Source organism: Prionailurus viverrinus, chromosome F1 (genome assembly GCF_022837055.1).
Source record: "Prionailurus viverrinus isolate Anna chromosome F1, UM_Priviv_1.0, whole genome shotgun sequence".
NCBI classification, from domain to species: Eukaryota; Metazoa; Chordata; class Mammalia; order Carnivora; family Felidae; genus Prionailurus; species Prionailurus viverrinus.
In genome coordinates this window covers 58,687,076-58,706,998 of record NC_062577.1, presented here as the reverse complement: position 1 = coordinate 58,706,998, position 19,923 = coordinate 58,687,076, and the positions used below count along the sequence as shown (strand labels likewise).

The window sequence follows — 19,923 nt, the reverse complement described above, 5'->3', positions numbered from 1 at the left end:
AATATCATTGGTGCATTGGGGTAAGAGTAGCACTGAGGGTGAAATGTGCTGGTGCATCTGAAGACTTTAGATGGGTGCCTGACACCCGGCAGGCTCCAGAACTTTGTGGTCCCCACCGTAGTAGCATCAGCGGGAACCAGGATTGTTGAGAAGCAGTGGTACCAGCAATAATGCCTGATGCCCGCTGGTCTGCCTTGTTTGCTCCATTTGTATCTTGCGAGAGTTCCCTAGCATATAATCAAATTTGGATGGAATCTATAAGCTGAAGAACACCAGCACCAGACCCCAGGATATTTCTTCAACTGTCTGGGTTCAGGAGGCAGGGTGTATTTTAGGACCCAGTGAGGTTACAAATCCCTGGGCCGGGGGGGGGGGGGGGGGGGGAGGGGGGGGGAGGGGGTGGTTGTTGAAATTTACAACAACAACAACAATAATAAAGGTAGGGAGAGCTCCAATTCCTGCCCTTTTCAGGAGAACTCTGCCTCTCGGCATCCAGACCCCAGTTGGATGCACAGAACGGGAAGGGTATGGATGGAGACCAGAGTTCGGGGGAAAGGCAGAATAAGGCAAGGCTTCCAGGACAGTATTTTTCTTTTTCTTTTTTAATGTTTATTTATTTTTTGAGACACAGAGCATGAGCCGGGGAGGAGCAGACAGAGAGGGAGACTCGGAATCCGAAGCAGGCTCCGGGCTCCGAGCTCTCGGCACAGAGCCCGACGCGGGGCTCGAACTCACGAACCGTGAGATCACGGCCTGAGCTGAAGTCAGACGCTTAACTGACTGGGCGCCCCAGGCACCCCCTGGACACTATTTTTCTAGATCTCTTTCATTTCTGTCTCAAACAGCATGGTGCACAGTGCTTTGAATTTCACCACCTGCTATGTCAGTAGGGTGTGTACTGAGGCCCTTCGTATTTGTAAAAGGGAACATGATTCCGGGGGGAATGGCCGGTGGACCTCAGCAGGCAAGATCAGCGATCCTGCAGAATAACCTCGGCTTTTGATACAATGCAGATTCACAGGCCCTGCATTCGCAGCTGGTCAAGGAATCTGCATTTCTTAAATACCTTCCATGAGTTAGATGCCTGTGGTACATACCTTACCCTTTGGGAGTTCCCTTTGCTGCTCCACTCTGGGGGTGGTTTACTTACTGGTCCTGAAGCTGGCCATCTGCCGCCACGTAAGAGCATTTTAAATGCAGCCTACGCGCTCACTTCAGCTGCACATATGAAAAATGAGAACAATACAGGGAAGATTAGCATGGTCCTGCCCAAGGATGATGTGCACATTTGTAAGGCATTTCATATTGTTCCACCGAGCTACCCACTTGTCACTTGTGCCCTTTCCTACGTCTGTGTCCTAGGCCCCTGATTTTAAAAAGCGCACTTATTGTCCTTTTTGTTAATGCCCCTGTGACATATGACCCAAACCCAAGAGCTTTTCACCTCCATCAGGAAACCCATTTTGGAGAGAATAAAGAACCGGTATTGTGGAACCATGGTTTTCCTGTAGGCGAGTCGTTGAGATGCGCGTGCCTACACCTTTGTTAAAAAGTCTCCGTTTGTAGCGGTTCCGGGGGAAGGGCGGTGGGAGGGAGCGTGGTGTTCCTTGTTCCTGGTCCTGTGAGGTAACTACCGTCACGAGACTTGTTCGTGTCGTCTGTACACAGGTAAGAATGTTTGCCGTTCAAACGGGGCCAGGAGGGCACATGATAATGTTGTCTGAGCGTTCGTGGAGATGGGGATCGCGAGGGGGAACGTAAGAGGACGTCATGGATTCACATTCACGAACTTGAATGTGCTCACAAGCTCCATGTTTTTCCAGGGTCACCGAGAGGCCAGTGTATCTACTGAATTTCACGTGCACGACCTCCTTTTGGCAGAGTTGCTAGGTTTACAGATTTCGTTGGGCATTCACCCTCCTACCCCAGAACTTCCATGTTTGAGTTGACTGTTCATTTGGAGTTGGCTGAGTTGTGTTTGAGGGTGAGTGTGTGCACTCCCATGAGTATATCTTGCGTGCGTATATGCCAATATGTATGCACCTGTGTTCAATTGACTGACCATCCTGTTCTCGTGGTCTCTCGGAGGGACTCTGTCCATTCCAGAGTGCAGACATAATTTACTTAACCGGGCCAGTTCCATTGACGTCCAACCACACAATGTCGTCTGATTTTGAAAAACTTTGTGTTTGCGCATATCCTCGTTCCTCTCTGACTTTTTAGTGGGATTGGGGGAGGGAGAAAGACCCATACAGACACCCAGACACACACACAAATAGACACACAGACATGCAGGCACACACATACACACACACATGATATTCAGACACACACACACACACATACACACACACACACACACACACAGTGTCTTTGCTGATTATCATGAGCCTAAGCTCATTCCAGTGGCGGTGACCTGTTGGCCAAGAGCCCAAGCCTCCACGTGACAACTTGGACGTCCCTCCTGCTGGTCACAGCCACTCCTGCTGGCTGGACTCGGCTTTCTGTCCGAACCAAGAAGCACAGACACTCTCAGACCTGAGACAGGTTGGGAAGAAAAAGAGATGGCTCGTCCTCCCACCTTTCCTAAACTTCTTCTCCACACAGACCCAACGGCACCCACGAGGACCGCACCACCTTGTTACGGTGGGCTCCAGCATTCAGGGCAACTTTCCTACAAATCTCTTTTTATTGGCATTTCCTCCAATGTAACCATCCCTGAATTGCATTTGAATCAGCTGAGAGAAAGAGAGGAGGGAAGGGGAGGAGGCTCCCCCCTAGCTCTTGGAAAAGCAGCTCACAAGCAGCTTTATTTGGTAAAATACTGCAATAGATGCTTGTCAGAAATAATTTATTCCTGTTAGCTGTAATCTGAAGGAAAACAGATACAAGTCCTATAGTTAAAAAAAAAAAAAAAGTAAAGTAGTCTTGCTTTCGCTGACAGTACAAAGGTGTCATATACAAGAAGGATTGACACAGACCAAGGGGTCTTGTGGGAAATATGATAATAACTATAAAGAAGACAGATTATTCCCCAGTTGCCAACATTCAAACCTTTTTACAGTCAGTTCAAACATATAAAACTTTATTGCTCTAGCAGAAAGGGGAACAATTTCTGGTTGCACAGCTTTCCCAGGGCTGGGTTTATACTGTCTGTGTTATTGCTCTATAGTGGCATTTTAAAGTTTATTGAACAAGACTTTTACAATTGAAGGAAGTATATAAAACTGTAAATTTATTAGATTTTTCAGGATAAGTGCCCTTTCTAGTTGTGCTCAAGAATTCGGGGCTACGAGAAACCGCTAGTTACAAGACTTATTAATATTAAAGACTGAGAGTACGCACATTTTATACCTTAACTGATCTCAAAAATAATATTATTATATTACTGGGCGTCAGAGCTCTGATGCTATAGAATTGGATGGATACACACGTGTAGGACTCTAAATACCAGATGTGTTTATTCTTCACTGGCTAAAAAGTTGGCTTTTATTATATCTTACTTTATTTGATTTTAACACCGTCGGTCGGGACACACTCCTCTGTTCACTGAAGGACGGCTTGGGGTGTTTTTTGTCAACTCCTTGTTGATTTCCCAGAATTTTTCAGTGTATGGCTCTCATGTGAGTACGGGTGGTGGGTTTTCAGAGCATATTTTAGCTGAAGTAATATATGGTGGCATCTCCCCCCCCCCCCCCCCCCCCCCCGCAAGCAGCTATATATGCAAATAATCGAAATGCTACTAAAAAGAGTTCTCTTCTATGGCTTTCAACTTCTCATGTTTTATTTCTCTTTAAAAAAGTTTTTTTAAATTTAATATTTATTTAGTTTTGAGAGAGAGAGAGAGAGACAGACAGACAGACAGAGCATGAACGGGTGAGGTTCAGAGAGAGAGGGAGACACAGAATCCGAAGCAGGATCCAGGCTCCGAGCTGTCAGCACAGAGTCAAACCCACGGACCGTGAGATCATGACCTGAGCTGAAGTCCGACACTCAACCAACTGAGCCACCCAGGCGCCCTTCATGTTTTCTTTCTTAAAGCCCTTTCGGGGACATGACTTGAGGAATTTTGTAATGTTTATGAAAATCTGCATCCTGGTTTCTCAGTCTCTGTACTATTGACTTTTTAGGCCAGGAGATTCTTTGTTGTGGGGGCTGTGCCGTGTGCTGTACGAGGGTCAGCGGCATCTCTGTTCTTTACCATGGTTGCCAGCATCCCCATCACTCCACCGGGACAACCAAAGATGTCTCCAGACGTTGCCAGATGCCCCCTGGAGGCATAATCATCCCCTGTTACGAAGCAATCATTTATACAATGTTAGAATGTGTCTTGGAAAAAGTGTTTTTACTGTAAATAATACAGTAAATAATATGGGTTCTGTCTGATAATTACAAGAACTATAGTTACCAGATATGGTAAATTATAGGATTAGTTACTTTCAGAGATGTCTGGCTATGAACTTCTCTTAAATAGTGTTACCCAAAGAATATAACATAACTCAGTCTATAAAATGTTACATAGAGGGGCGCCCGGGTGGCTTAGTCGACTGAGCGTCCGACTCTTGATTTTGGCTCCGGTCATGATCCCAGGATCATGGGATTGAGCCCCGCGTCGGGCTCTGCACTGAGCGTGAAGCCTGCTTGGGACTCTCTCTCTCCTTCTGCTCCCATCCCCGCTCGTGCCTGTTTTCTCTCTCTCTGTCTCTCTCTCTAAGATAAAAATGAATAGGAGCACCTGGGTGGCTCATGGTTAAGTGTCTGACTTCCACTCAGGTCACAATCTCATGGTTGGTGGGTTTGAGCCCCGCATGAGGCTCTGCGCTGATAGCTCAGACCCTGGAGCCTGCTTCGGATTCTGAGTCTCCCTGTCTCTCCCTCTGCCCCTCCCCTGCTTGTGTTTTCTCTCTCTCTCTCTCTCTCCTCTCTCTTTCTCTCTCAAAAATAAGTAAACACTTAAAAAATAAAATTAAAATAAATAAGTAATAAAGTGTTACATATAATCTCTCAGGATCACCTGACTCTATAACAGGACATGTTCTGTTTACTTGCCTGGGTCTGAGGGCATGTAAGTTTGCGAGTATATCCATTTATCAGTCTGGATTGCAGATTCTCTCCGTAGTCTCTTATGATTAACCACTCATATGTGTTAGCCTCTTTGACTTTTCCTATGCACATGCAGAATCCTGTGTGCATAAACATACACGTGTTTGTATTATGTGCCTTCACGGTGAAGGGGTTCAGAAGTACAGAGACACGTTGATTATAATTTTCTCACTTGACATGCTTAATTTTGAGGTACCATCAACTTGCCTTTAATTTTCAATTTGTGCTCTAGAATTTTTTTAACCTCTTCAGAAGGTTTTACTAGCGGACACATTAAAAACATTCAAAGAAGCTGTTTATAGCACCTGTTCACCTTCAGCCACCTAATGTTATGTAAGTATCTATGTGTGAATGGCACTTTGATCTGGGACTTCGTGTTAATTTGCCTAATGGCCATGACATTTACAGAATAATTAGGATATTATGTTTTCGAAAGACAGTAAGTTATAATAGGCCTTTCGTTTTATTTTGCCTGCGTTTTGGAATTCTGTGGGTTTTTTTTTTTTTGTCTTCTTTTAAAAATTCTAGACACTTGTGACTTAGTGAGGGGTAGCTTGAAGGTGTCTTGATTCTGTTATTTTGTGCAGCCGCTGTTCTTTTTGGTCTCTGTGGCCTTGGATGGCGGGGGATGTTAGCCGCAAGGCAATATATCTTTTCTCCTCTTCTTGCCGTCTTTATAGGTCATTGGGCCCTACCCTAGAGGCGGATCAGAGGTTTTCTTTGTGAAGATGTGTGACATCCTTAACAAATATGGTATAACTCGCTTTAGGCACTAAATGTTTTTCTGATAAGCTGGATGTGAATTATATGGTTGGAAGGCAGATCGTGCCGTTGGAAGGCTGGGGGCTCTTGGGGAGACACCTCTGGTGATCCTCCTGGCAAATCAAAAGCTTTGTTCACCATCAGCCCTGTAGTTCCGTTGGTTTCCCCAGACCGTGATCCACCTTCTTGAGTTTTTAAACCAAGAGCCATGCCCGTGTGGGCACTCGTCGTGTACGGCTGCTCTGGAGTCTCACGCGCAATGTGCCCGTCTTTGAACTTGGCCATCGGAGGACGTGCCTGGCCCCTCGTTGGTGGGCTGCGGGCCACGCCTACAAACGATGGCGTCCGCGCTTTACGGAGTGAAACACCGCGTGCGGCCTCTGACGTAAATCGTGATGAGAACCCCGAGGCGCAAGCTCACGGAGTCAGGTGCACACAGCCCTCCCCCCCGGAAGCGCTCCTGGCGAAGACGGGGGAGGGTCTTGCTCGGGTCGCGTTCAGCCCTGGCGTCCTCAGTCCTGCTTCCAGGGACCGCGGGGGAGGTGGCGGCTGGCAGTCTTAGGAAAACCCTCAACCGGGGCAAAGGGGCCACCGAAGAAGACAAGAACCGCAGTCACACAGTCACAGCCAAGTTCCCAGGCGGAGTCGACTCTCGGGCGTGTCCCCAGGTACTGACGTCCTGGGCCGGCTCGCCACCTGCCGCATTGGGTCCGGGGGGGGGGGGGGGCCGAGAGGGAACGAGCAGGGACGACAGGGGACGGCGGGGGACGCCGGGCCTTCCGACCCCAGCCCCGCCGGCGCGGAGGGCGGGACGCCGACTAGCGGAGGCAGCGGCTGTGACCTGAAGCGCGGGCCCCGGTGTCCCCGGGTTTCTCGTGCCCTGCCGCCGGAACGGGCTGTCGTGCTGTTTGGCACGCTTCCCGCGGGGGGGGGTGGGGGGGGTGGGGGTGGGGACCGGGCCCGACACGGGACAGAGGAGAGCCGCGCTGGGGCTGACGGGACGGCCACCCTCGCGGGGGTGTGAGCGGGCGTGCGCGAGAGTGTGAGAGACCAGGAGTGTGGGAAGGTGAGTGCGTAATCGTGTGTGAGAGATTGCGTACGTGGCAGTGCGTGTGAATGTGTGTAAGAGTATGAGTGGGGGGGTGAGTGTGAGAGCGTATGTGTGAGAGACTGTGTGCGTGTGAGGGAGCGTGAGTGTGTGGGACCGTGTGTGACAATGTGAATGTGGAAGAATGTGTGTGAGACTGTGTATGTGGGAGTGTGTGTGTGTAGATGTGTGTGCAGAGAGTGTATGTGTGTGGGGAATGTGAGTGTGTGAGAGGCAGAGCATATGGTGAGAGTGAGCGTGTGAGAGTGTGCATGTGAGGGTGTGTGAGTGTGTGTGGGGGAATGTGTGCGTGTGAGAGAGCGTGTGTGAGACAGTATCTGTGAGGGACTGTGCATGTGAGAGTGTGGGGGGAAATGTGTGTGAGAGCGTGTGTGAGTGTGTGTGGGAGGGAGTGTGTGTGTGAGTGCATGTGTGTCAGGGACAGTGTGTGCGTGTGTGCGAGTGAGTGTGCATGTGAGTGTGAGTGTGTGTGAGTGTACGAGTGTGTGTGAGAGACTGTGGGGGGGGAGAGTGTGGGGGAATGTGTGAGCATGTGTGTGTATGTGAGAGTGTGTGCAAGAGTGTGAGGGGGAGTGTGCATGTGTGTGTGGGGTGAATGTGTGTGTGTGAGCGTGTGTGAGTGTGCATGTGAGTGTGTGTGGGGTGAATGTGTGTGTGTGTGTGTGAGTGAGTGTATGTGTGTGGGAGTGCGAGTGTGGGGGGATGTGTGTGTGTGAGACCGTGTGTGTGAGCGTGTGAGAGTGTATGTGTGTGAGAGGGAGTGTGCGAGTGTGTGCGAGAGTGGGGGGGGTGTGAGTGTGTGTGAGATTGTGTGTGAGGGGGAGTGTGCATGTGAGAGTGTGGGGGGGATGTGTGTGTGAGGCCGTGTGTGTGGGAGTGTGCGAGAGTGCATGTGAGTGTGAGTGTGTGTGAGTGTACGAGTGTGTGTGAGAGACTGTGGGGGGGAGAGTGTGGGGGAATGTGTGAGCATGTGTGTGTATGTGAGAGTGTGTGCAAGAGTGTGCAAGAGTGTGAGGGGGAGTGTGCATGTGTGTGTGGGGTGAATGTGTGTGTGAGCGTGTGTGAGTGTGCATGTGAGTGTGTGGGGGGTGAATGTGTGTGTGTGAGTGTATGTGTGTGGGAGTGCGAGTGTGGGGATGTGTGTGTGTGAGACCGTGTGTGTGAGCGTGAGAGTGTATGTGTGTGAGAGGGAGTGTGCGAGTGTGTGCGAGAGTGGGGGGGTGTGAGTGTGTGTGAGGGGGAGTGTGCATGTGAGAGTGTGGGGGGGGTGTGTGTGTGAGGCCGTGTGTGTGTGAGTGTGTGGGAGTGTGCGAGAGTGTGCATGTGAGTGTGTGGGGGGGGAATGTGAATGTGTGTGAGAGAGTGTGTGTGTGTGTGTGAGAGAGAGAGGGAGTGTGCACGCGAGAGTGTGTGCGTGCGAGAGTGCGCGTGCACGGGAGCACAGACGCCGTCCTCCCGGCTCCCGTGAGGCCTCGATGCTCGCCCAGCAGAGCCGTCCGGGAATCGGGTCCCGCTTCCCGGCGGGGGCAGCAAGGAAAGCGCGGTTCTGCGCCGGGGACCCCGAGCCGCCGGGCCCCCCCACCCCGGGGAGGGCAAATGGGTTACGAGGCTCCAGACCCAGGAGCGTTGCGGGGTGGGGGGGGGACGGGGGGAGCCGAGGAGAAGTTGGGGGCCGGGGTGGGGGTGGGGGGGAGCCTCTGTGGGCGAGGGGGGCCGGGGCTCGGCCGGGCGGGGGCGGGGGTGGCGATGTCCGGCAGGGACCGCGGGAAGGACCGTCCCGAAGGGAGGCCCCGCGCGAGGTCCGCCCGGTGCCGGACTCGGAAGGGCGTCGCCGGCGCGAGACTTGGCAGCGGACGTGACATCTGGCCTCGCTTTCCCCCCACGCGTCCCCGTCCGGGAGGTCACGCCGTCCCCGCGGAGGCCGAGCGACGCGCGGGGTGGGGGGGGGGGGGCTTCGGAGTTCTGGCGCCACAGGGCTTGGAACCCGGGTGCCCGGATGCGGCCTTGTGTTTGGTCGGAGCGGGACGGCCACCCGAGCGGCTGGGTAAGGGGCGGGTGTCGGGGAGCGAGGGACGCACGTTCAGAAATAGGACTGCTTATCAGGACACCGTTTTCCAAGTGGGCCCAGGGCTTTCTGTTTTAAAAGTGCATTTGCCCCCGAGCAGGCGCCTCACGGAGGGCGCGGAGCCCGAGGCGGGACCGTGAACCGCAAGGTCACGACCTGAGCCTGAAACCAAGAGTCTGATGCTGCACTGGCCGAGCCGCCAGGCGCCGCTCTGCAAATCGGTATCCAGAAAGTCCGCCTATTATTTTTGGTTGCAGTGTTTTGTTTTGCTTTTTAAGTTTACTTACTTATTTTGACGGGGGGGGGGGGGGGCGCGGGGAGAACGAGTTGGGGAGGAGCAGAGAGAGAGCGTATCCCAGTACCGACAGTGCAGAGCCCGAGGCCCGGCTGGAACTTGTGAACCGTGCGGTCATGACCCGAGGCGAAATCAGGAGCCTGACACACAACTGACGGAGCCACCCAGGTGCCCCTAAGTGCTGGTAACATACACAGTCGCAACAAATCTCTGGCACAGGTGCTTTATCCTCATTTGAGAGATGGAGAAACTGAGGCCACGGCAGAGTTGGGGGGGGGGCGGGGAGCCAGGTGTTGAATCAAGACTGTCTCCGAAAAACTTGGCCTCGAACACCCACCTCGGCAGGTTCGACCTGGATCTTTTCCTCGCTTCAGCCGCTATTTGTTGAGTGCTTCCTGTGTGCCGCGTTCCGTGCTTGTGTGCCGGGCACACCGACTGGAGGAAGACGGGGCCCTGGTCCTTCAGGTGCTCACAGCCGCGGGGACACCCGAGCGAGTGGGCAACGGCACTGGGGCCACACATGCTCTTGAGAAGGCGGGACACGCTCCGCCACGCTGGCAACTGAGCAGAGACAAGACGGCGGCGGCCCAGCCCACTTTCTGTGGCCGCTTCGTCCACATCCACTACCCCGAAGGCTCCATCTACCTCCGTTGCTGACACGGAGAGGACTGGCTTGCTTTCCACGGAAGTGGACGCTTCTCAGGCGAAAAGAGGGCCGTGGACGAAATGGGAAGCAGACCCACCGGAGAGATAGGTCCAGCTGCTTGTTGCAGGAAATCCTGCAGGCTTGATAGCCCCAAACTGTAGCAGAACAAAGCAGGGTCCAGTGAAACAGAAAGAATAAGGAAACAAAAATAGAAAAAAGGGTGGGGGGGACCACTTGAAGTTGAATAAACTGCCTCTGAGCCCACTCGTGGGTTCCGAGGGGGATTCTCACGTTTCCCGGATATTTTCAGATTCCGATGGCAACTAGGGGAAGACCATTGTGACCTTGAAACTTGGTTCAGGGGGGACTGAGTTGAAGACCACCAAGACACTGCACACAGACCACCCACTGCAGAGTCTTGCACGGATCTGCTGGCCAGTCTCGCGGTGATACCGCAAGGCACCCTAAGCCACATTTTGGAGGGCGAGCGGAAGAGTGAGAGCAGGTGTTGAAAAGCCATGAAAAAAAAAAAAAGAATTAAAACCAAAATGTGCCTCAGGCCAGAGCACTTGGTCAGTCTGGAGGTGGGCTTCTCGTGAGCCCCCTGTAAATCTGTGGAGGAGTGCATGTGGAGGAAGAGAGATGAGGGGGCGCTCCAGGAAAGGGTGTACCCTGGATGTGAGCTCCTGGGGACCCAGGAGACGCTGGCGTTGCGTAGATGCAGCTGGGAGCTGGTCACCTGGGCGTGAATCATAGAATCATTCTGAGGATTAAATCAGCAAGCGCGTACAGGATGCTTTGGCTTGTGCCCGGCCTGTGCACCTGTGCTCGGGAAATATTAGCTGTTGTTACTGTTTCTTCCCCGGGCAAAGCGATACCATCCTCTCTCTGCGGAATGAGAAACTGATGTCAGAGGAGAGGCACCTTTGTGGGTAGGGAGGAACTTCTGGCTCACTTATCCTCTTTCCTTTTTCTCGTTTCAGTACTCCGCTTTTCGTCCTTGTTAGAAGGCCCCCACAAGTTGAGTTTAAACTGGGGACTTCTTTGGGGCGCCTGGGTGGCGCAGTCGGTTAAGCGACTTCAGCCAGGTCACGATCTCGCGGTCCGTGAGTTCGAGCCCCACGTCGGGCTCTGGGCTGATGGCTCGGAGCCTGGAGCCTGTTTCCGATTCTGTGTCTCCCTCTCTCTCTGCACCTCCCCCGTTCATGCTCTGTCTCTCTCTGTCCCAAAAATAAATAAACGTTGAAAAAAAAAAATTTTAACTGGGGACTTCTCTAGTGCTGTTGAATTCACGGAGTGTGTGCACCGACCGGCCGTGGCAGGTGCCGCTTTCGACAGGGAAAGGGAAAGCACTCCTGATGGTTTAAGGGCGAAAGTTGGGAGAAGGGAAGGAGAAAAAAGACAGGCCCAAGTTGAAGGTGCTTAACGTCTTCTGATGTTGAGCAGAAGCGTGAACAGCGACAGTTGAGTCCAAGGTGGGGGCGCCCGTGCTTCTCTTCCTCGGAACCCCACCTGCTCTCGCTGCCGCATCTGGGCCACCAGGTGGGAGCCCGTGTGGCTGGGCAGTGATGGCAGACCGCGTCTGCTGCTGGGTGCGGGGAGGCGCCCCCTCTTGCCACCACCCTTCCTCCCTGTTCTTCAGCCCCCTTCCTTCCACTCGCTTCTGCTGACGCGTGAGGGGAAATGGCATCATCCCGTGAAAAGACAGGGTGGCCGTTGGCCACGGGCCAACCGCTGCGACCTGGGGCCGCGCTGTCAGCCGCCGAGAGACGCCTGCGGACCCGGAGGCAGAGAGGGGATGAACGCTTTCGGTGGAACTTTGACCTTCGCGATTCTCTTTGCGCTCTGTCCCCTCCCTCCCCTCCACGGCTCCAGGTAGTTGACTCTCCTGTGACAAGCCTGAGGAACAAGTCTGCCAGGAAAGAGCATGGGGAGAAACCAGATTGGGGAAATTGCTTTCGGGACACAAGGTCCCCGCAAGCAGAGGCTTGTCCCCCGCCAGCGTCCTCGTGGTTGATGTGCGTCCGGGTGTGGGAAGTTGGAGGGAATTGCATACACGCTCCATTACAAGTATCCCCCCGCTGCGTGCTGAGGGCCCCGGGTGGGGTCCCCGAAGATGCACGGCCGTGGGGATGAGATCAGGGTGGGGTGAGCAGACAGGTTATTGAAGTTGAACTGGGGGCTGAAGAGCAGAGAGCGCTGCAGGAGTTCTCCCCTTGTTCCCCTTTTTGCTTTTTTTTCTTTTTTCTTTTTCCTTTTCTTTTCCATGAGAGAATCAGAAAGGTCCCATCTGCCTTTTCGGGGAGGGTCATGCTTGGTGACTGGTAGCATCTGGGGTAGGGTCCGGTTCATTATGCCACCCAGAATATCAAAGCGGTTTAGGCGTCGGAAACCAGGGAAGGAGGAAGGGATTTAAAAAAAAAAAAAAAAAACAACAGCCCGGCCGCCAATCGGGGGCTCTCTGTCTGCTGTCTGCCGGCTGCTGCTACCCACTCGTTACAATTAAAATGAAGTGTCCGTCAGCGGCTATCTTCTCTGTGTGGCCCATATGTTTCTGAGCTGATACTGTCCGGATTATTCTGTTCGGGAAAACGATAACGGCTGTTTATAACCTTGGCAAAGACTGAGGCCTAATCAGGCTGGAGCACATTTTCACCAACTGGCTGATAACAGGCTGTTAGCAGCCTTATCGCTGGGGAGAGATAGGCCAAAATAAGCAGATCTGTGAGCACAGGAGCCCAATCGAGTGGTACACACTCTGGCCCCGGCTTTATTTTTAGATTCCCTTTTCCCGGTTTGATATCAGAGGGCGCAGAGGAAGGGGGGGGCGGGGAGCACCGTGTGCCCCCGCGGGATGTTAATCAACATGAGAGGCAGAGGGTCAGCCCGGCTTCCAGCGCTCAGGGCTCCGTTCAAATGAGGGAAAACACATGCAGGTCTTGGGAGACAAAGGAAGGCGAGGGGCTGGCCTGGTGTGTGGGCCCTGATGGCTTAGCATCTTCCCGTCGTTGGGAGTCTCCATCTGGATCATCTGGATCACCAGGCCTAGGTGCTCGGTTCTTCCCCCATCCTCCCCTGCCGCAGGGACTGACTTTTGCTTTCTGTCTTAATCCACTTTGCTGGGGCGTCTTCGTGGCATTCCTCCAGAATGACATTCCCTGCCCAATTCATCATCCTCACACTGGCTCAGAGACCACACAGTGGGTTGGGGGGTGAGAGGAACACAGGCAGCCCCCCCCCACCCCCCAAGCGTGGAGAGAGGACATGGAGGGAGGCTCAGGGAAGTCTAGAACCTGAGGCACCATGACCTCATGGCTTAATAGCTGGTACTCAGCCCCCAGGGAGAAACTGTTGGTTTTCAGAGAGGGGTAGGTTTCCGGCAAAGCCTTCAAGGAAGAGCCCTTTGAACTTGTCCCTCTACAGAGATAGATAAAAGCCAGATCTATAGCCTTTGCTCCTAGACCCAACTCTCTGAAACAGGTTACACCTGGGCCTTGACATATGTGTGGTTCTAGAACAGTTACGGATTTGAGACAAAAAGATACTACGTGAGGTCGTCAAGCATGTGGTGAAAATAAAATGTAGGGGGGAGGCTATAATAGTGCTGGGCAGCAGATGCCATAAGCAGAAGGGAAGTTTGAAGGTATTGTTTGCCGAAGACCGTGGAAGTCTGGAAGTCTGGTATTTTTTTTCTCTGTTCATTCTGCAGAAACCTTCCTAGCCTAAAGGGCATTAGGCATTTTATTTTATTTTTTTCAACGTTCATTTATTTTTGAGAGAGAGAAAGACAAGAGTGTGAGCAGGGGAGAGGAGAGAGAGAGAGAGGGAGACACAGACTCAGAAGCAGGCTCCAGGCTGATGCGGGCTCGAACCCACGAACCGTGAGATCGTGACCTGAGCCGGAGTGGGACTCTTAACCTACTGAACTACCCAGGCGCCCCATGGCATTTTAGTCTCTACTCTGCTTCTGTCTGTCTGTCTCCATCTCTCTTCTCTGCTTTCTTCCTCTCCTCTTCCTGCTCTCTGTGCAGCTGCCCAATTCCCGACTCACTTTTGTCTGTCTAAGACTGAGCGAGTGGAGTCAGGTGGCGGGAAAGAGGGGCCAGGGGACCAGTGCCTGGGGGGGGGGGGGAGAGGGAAGCGTTTTCAGGGGCACACAGATCCAAGTAAGCACAGAAGGCAGCAGAGAGCATTATCACCATTATCATGCAAATCTATTTACAAGGCTCCTTTTATTCATTAATCTTTGAATAGCAGAACCTTTGGAACCGCCTGAAATAAGAACCACCTGTGTGTCTACCACTGAAAAAACAAAAACAAAAAAATGAGTTTTAAGGACAATTGATACATGGGAGCAGGAAGGGAAAAATTAAGTAGAAATCTCTCCATCATTCAGATCTCCACATATATGATTTTATAGCTCCCGTGTTGCAAAATGGCCAGCCGATTGGCAGTTTTGGAGACGTCTCCCCCAAGTTCAGAGAAAACCTCTGGGGAGGGTCGGAAATGTAATGAAATTATTAAACAGTCTGTTTTTAAAAATCCACTTGGAGGTTCTTCCATGCCGACTTTTATTCTCCTTTTTTGGAGATAATACATAATAATATACAATGTAATCAATGGGATATAAATGATTTGGGTTAACGTTTCAGAGGCACTGGTGAACTCAACATAAAGGGATCTTTTGCAATATCTTCCCTGAATTTATAGTAATATAATATAAAAATCTAAAGCTGGAAGAGACCTTGCATATGATCTAGCTCAGTCCTCTCACTGTCTATTAAACCTTTAATTAAGAGTTCTTTACACGTAGTCCAAGTCCCCATTTGTCACATCGCACATAGACTGGTTACATTATCTTTGGAGCAGTTATTCTTACAGGGGGCAACATAGCTCTTGCAAACACTTATTACCCTGTGTTATAGGCAATTAGCAGGGGCTGCAGGGAGATGTAGGGAAGGGCTCCAGCTTTCTCTGCCACTGTTGCTAAGATGGCAGAATACCAGGTAGAAAGTCCACAGAAGAGAACGTATCCCACCTAGGGCTACGCACCTTCTAAGAAAAAATACAGCCATGTCAATGGAATGGAATGGCTCCCGTATTCCTTTCGGTAGGACTTTACATCAGCGGAGTAACCATTGTCATTTAAATCCCCTCCCCGAGAGATTCTAACTCCCAAACATTATTGGTCATATGTGTTCGAGTCATGGAATCTTAGAGCTGGAGGGACCCACTCTAAAGAATTATCTCCTCGTTCTGGAGATGAGGAAATTGAAACCCCAGGGAGGGGCATCTGCCCCGTAAGCCTGAACTGGGGGCTCCGACTAGGGATGAGGAGAATGGTCCTGCCTTCTAGCCCAGTGCTTTTTCATCTTTATGATGACCTTACAGGATGACTTAGTTGTGGGATGAAGAATTTAAAATACATCCCTGAACTCTCCATGCCGCTGTTTACTCCTCTGTAAAATGAGGCTTGTGAGGGGCGCCTGGGTGGCGCAGTCGGTTAAGCGTCCGACTTCAGCCAGGTCACGATCTCGCGGTCCGGGAGTTCGAGCCCCGCGTCAGGCTCTGGGCTGATGGCTCAGAGCCTGGAGCCTGTTTCCGATTCTGTGTCTCCCTCTCTCTCTGCCCCTCCCCCGTTCATGCTCTGTCTCTGTCCCAAAAATAAATAAACGTTGAAAAAAAAATTAAAAAAAAAAATGAGGCTTGTGATTCCCCGATTGATTTTGTAAGTTCCTCGAGAGCTGGGACCGTGCCGCCCATCCCCGTGTTTCCCAAGACACCAGCTCTCACCTCCCTCTGCACGTGGAGCTGCTCAAGAGATGTTGACTGTTGAATAGTGGAGTGAGTGAACGGATGAATAGGACTTTGAATTGGACTTCTCCAGCGATGACTCTTTCACGAAATGATTTTTCTAAGTTGTGTGCACCTTCCCAGCTTCGCATTTCTTAAATCTCTTTCGGCAGAAACAGTGAAAAATGGTGACGGGGTCTTGGGCGGTTCTGATGACAGACCTCTGGGTCCTGCAGAGGCCCGATTATAATCAGGGAATTTTTGTTGGTGTGTGTTTGCCTTGTGGTTGGTTGTTCACGAAGCCTTGGGGAGACCCCGTGCTCCTGAGGGTCAGTTGACTTTGGGTTCTCAGCAACAGGAGTCTGGTGCGTTCTTGAGTTGTCCAGGAACCTTCTCCAGTTGTGTTGCTGTGGGATCTTTCCATGTCTCCCGGTGACGGACGGGGAACGTCACCCCGGGTGGAGACCTTATTTAACTTGTTCTTTTCTAGTGTCTAAATAACACCTGGATCCAGGAGGTACTTGATGAGTGGGTGAGTTAAATGTAGGTATGTCTACTTTTGCTTCACTGGCCCAGGCCTTCAAAGCGAGAGGCTGGATTGAAAGCCTGTGGATTATCGGAGTCTGTTCCTCTGACTCAGAAATCCTGGCCGGGATACGCTTTTCCCCTCGAAGCATAAATTCTGTCAGTCGGTTAAAAATCTGTATCTTGGGACCTTTACTCACCCTACCAGGGCCCTTTGTATACCAGGCTTCTTTCCTCATCACCCTGAGATGACTACACACAGAGGCAGACTCTCCACACAGACTTTGAAGGCCGCCGTTCAGAGGGTCCAACTCCAAGGCAGAGAGATTACTTGGGAGTTGGGGGGTCGGGGGGGGGGTATAACAAAACTGCAGTTCTCTGGAATCTTACTTGCTTCTCAGAGGCACGTGACTGGCATATTTGGGTCACTACATAGAAAGACATTCTGCGTATGAGTTATGCCAGCGAGATGTTTCCAGATCACATGACAACGGTGTGTGTGGTGACTGCCAAGTGGTGTTTCTCTGCGCAGGACTCTGAACACACCGCCCACTGGTCTGCGTAAGGCGGCCGCACTCTGCACTAAACGCGGCATCATTCATTCTGGGATCTCCGAACCTTCCATAAACAGTCGGTCGCTTAAGACTCCTGTGAGTTAAATAAATAATAAGATCCTTACCCCCTTGAACAGAATGGGAAGACTAAATATTGAAAAATTAGGCAATTTAGCCCAAGGCGGAGTGTGCAGAGAAAGCACGACCTGGTGAACCAACCCCGTGCGCTGGCAGCAAGAATTTTTCCTGCGAACATTTTTATAATGGCAGATTGCCGCGTGGCTTGGCGAGGGCCTTTCAGTCAGCCTTCAGACTGGCGTTCATCACCCCCCGCGTGCCTGGTGCCGAGTTACAAACAGTTAAGGAAAACATATGCAATTCCTTTCTTACAAGACCTAAAGACACTGCAGCTGTGACGGCTCAATGTGGAACATAGTTCAAATATTAAATGTGATGATACGAGCAATATTCAGTTTTGGAGGCAGACAGCAGTTCGGTTCCAGGGTGGTGGTGGTGATGGTGGGACATGGCTGGTCGGGGAAGGGAGCTGGAGCTCGGGGTTGAAAAATGGGTAGGTTTGGGGCACTTGGGGGGCTTGGTCGGTTGAGCGTCCGACTTCGGCTCGGGTCGTGATCTCGCGGTCCGTGAGTTCGAGCCCCACGTTGGGCTCTGTGCCGACAGCTCAGAGCCTGGACCCTGCTTTGTCTGTGTCTTCCTTGCTCTCTGCCCCTCCCACAGTCACACTGTGTCTCTCTCTGTCTCTCAAAAATGAATAAAAGTTAAAAGAAAAATTAAAAAAAAAAAAAAAGAAAAATGGGTAGGTTTGAAGTCGGCAGAAGGGAAGAATGGTTCTTGCGCTTGAGGCGAACCATAGAAATAAAGGCAGGAAAACGGGAAAGGGGGTGACAGTTGTGTAGCAGCTCTTGCTGTGTCTCAGTTTTCCTTCCAGTAAAAATAATGGAAGCGATACCACCTTTGGAAGTAAGTGTGCCACCATGGGGAGGACAGCTGAGAGCGACTGATGTGTTAACAGCTGCCAGGGCAGGGTGCTCTGTGTCTGCCGCGCTTTGGCATGGCATTGGCTTCGGGTTCTTGGATGACTTGAGAGTCTCTGTTTAAGAACATGGCACGGGGGCCACACGGGTGGCTCCGTCAGTTAAGCGTCCGGCTCTTGATTTGGGCACAGGTCACGATCTCGTGGTTCGTGGGTTTGAGCCCCGTGTTGGGCTGTGCGCTGACATTACTGCTTGGGATTCTCTCTCTCCTTCTTTCTCTGCCCCCCACCCCTGCTTGTGCTCACCCGGTCTTCCTCTCTCTCTCAAAATAAATAAATAAACTTTTTTTTTTTTTAAGCGGCATGGGTTGTGTTTTCTTTGAAGACTTTTATCCACCTGGTGCGTGGTGCGGTCAGAACCAGACTTGGGGAGGAGGAAGGCCCTTCAGTGACCACAGGCTGAATACAGACCAGCAAATGCAACCGTATCGGGAAGGAATCCCTGGGTGTCCCAGTGTCCCCTCCCTTCCTAGACTGAGCTCTGTCAGGCAGGTGTTCAAATAAATAATGCATCTAAAAATCCTTCCAGCAGCAGCTGGGACCGTCTTAGGAGCTCCAGGATAGTGGGAGTACATCAGCCCCGCTACTTGGGCAGGTGTGTGTTAGCTCCAGAAAGTTAGAACAAACGCTCTCTAGACGTATCCCCTACGTGGACTAGGGCCCCGTTTCTGACGGAGAAACAAAATGAAGCATTTATTTCATCGAGCCCCGTCTGGAAACAGGTGTGCCTTTGGCTGAACCCTTCCGAGTTCAAAAACAAACAAATTAATAGGCTTCCACTAGGGGGAGACGGCGGTTTCAGAGCGCTGAGTGGAATTAATACCTGCTCCCCTCCAGTTCTAGCCCATCGCTAACAACAGTACCCAGTATGACCTTAAGGAGATGAATCTCCGTTAATAATCATAATGACGACGGCTTAACATAGTAGCAATCTCTTTAGCACTTAGTATGTGCCAGACGTCACGTTTTGTTTTTACTTAATCCTCAAAAAAATATCAAGATCGGTAACGTTATCCCATTCGTATGGATTCAGAAACTATTCTGAGTAGTTCGGATAGTTCCGAATGGTTCAAAACAGTTAAAGACTGGGACGCCTGGGTGGCTCAGTCGGTTAAGCGCCCGACTTTGGCTCAGGTCACGATCTCACGGTTTGTGAGTTTCAGCCCCGCGTCGGGCTCTGTGCTGACAACGTGGAGCCTGGAGCCTGTCTCAGATTCTGTGTCTCCCTCTCTCTCTGCCCCTCCCCGGCTCGTGCTCAGTCTCTCTCTCTCTCTCTCTCTCTCTCTCTCTCTCTCTCTCTCAAATAAACAAACATTAAAAAGAAAAAAAAAAAAGTTAAAGACGTTGCCCAGCGGTGCCTAATGCTTCTGTCGTGGAGTTAAGTCTGATTCCTGAGCTACGATACTGTAGTAAAAAAGCGTGAACTTGCCATTATCAGCATGTTTCACCTTTTGTTTTGTTTGATTTTGTTTTTTGTTTTTTGACTCTAAGCTTAGACATGTCGATTAACATAGAAAAATATCTTGCATTGGCCTTGCAGCATGTTCAAGGTAACTTTGGAGAATCCAGATTATTTTTTGCAAAAAGATACTATTTTTTGCAACCCCAATCCCCATGAAGACAGCCGTGCAGGAGGTGAAAATCTACTGTCCATTGAAGATCCCAACTGGATCCCATCCAGGAGCTCTGAGAGGTCAAGGTGTGGTGGCCTTCATCGTTCTGGATGCTGCTGCACTAGGACTAACTCTAAGATGTGTGGGTCTAAGGAGGAATGTTTGACAACTAGGAGTATTTAGGATTTGGGCCACAAATAATAGTCTCTAAAGTGATTTTAGAGGTCCTAATTACTATCACATGATGAGCATCCATCCACTGGGCGCTGACTGAGGAGCACTCGAGCAGCCAACCCTTGAATTGCCCGGGCTTTGGGGATGAACTCAGCCACCTCTGCTCCTTTGTGAAATCAAAGCTGATGACAGAGACGGCCTGGCTGGAGATGACCACGCTTTTGATTCTCT

The 19,923-nt window shown here is 51.3% G+C and overlaps 1 protein-coding gene and 1 non-coding gene across 3 annotated transcripts in view; both read left to right on the top strand.

Annotated features, from left to right (window-relative positions):
- PBX1 (PBX homeobox 1) overlaps positions 1-19,923 on the top strand; it is a 291,359-nt gene that overhangs the window by 136,726 nt on the left and 134,710 nt on the right. The gene's annotated exons all lie outside the window — the stretch shown is intronic.
- On the top strand, positions 1,208-1,310 carry LOC125155933 (U6 spliceosomal RNA). Its single transcript, XR_007148438.1, has one exon. It is a non-coding gene; the product is annotated as a U6 spliceosomal RNA (small nuclear RNA).